The sequence below is a fragment of the Schistosoma mansoni genome, chromosome 2 (genome assembly GCF_000237925.1).
Source record: "Schistosoma mansoni strain Puerto Rico chromosome 2, complete genome".
In the NCBI taxonomy this organism is placed as follows: domain Eukaryota; kingdom Metazoa; phylum Platyhelminthes; class Trematoda; order Strigeidida; family Schistosomatidae; genus Schistosoma; species Schistosoma mansoni.
The window spans coordinates 30,267,471-30,268,177 of NC_031496.1; positions in this window are offsets into that span (position 1 = coordinate 30,267,471).

The following is a 707-nucleotide window of genomic DNA, read 5'->3' on the forward strand; positions in this document are numbered from 1 at the left end:
ACGCACTAAATCTTCGATGTGTTCATCAATGTTAGGCCAGTATACATAACTTCGAGCAATAGCTTCCATTCTTTCAGTACCTGGGTGAGCTGTGTGCAGTTGTTTCAGAACGAGTGAGCGTAGGTTACTTGGAATTACTACGCGATCAGCGAACATAAAACAGTCATTTACGATGGATAAAGATTGGCGTCGTTGATAATACTGTTTTAGTTCATGAGATGTTATACGTGGGGGCCAACCACGCCAGATAAATGTAGCTAGTTGCCTTAAGATAGGATCACGGAGAGTGTGATCAGCGATTCGAGCAGCTGTCACTGGAAGAATTCGCGTTGAATTGAGCAACATGCTGCTTACATCTTCTTCCACTGATATAGAAGCAATGACAGTATCTTCTTTTTCGAGCTTATGATTGCTTATTAAGCGCGATAGTGCATCAGCATGACCAAAATCAGAGGTAGATTTGTATTTGATAGTGAAATCATAACCCAACAACATTGTAGCCCATCGTTGGAGGCGATTTGCAGTATAAACTGGTATACATTTCTTAGATCCAAAAATCGATAATAGGGGTTTATGATCAGTAAATAAGGTAAATTTTCTACCATGCAGCATTTTGTGAAACTTCTTAACTGCAAAAACTAGTGCCAATCCTTCTTTCTCAATTTGGCTGTACTTGCGTTCTGCCGAAGTCAACGTTCTGGAGGCAT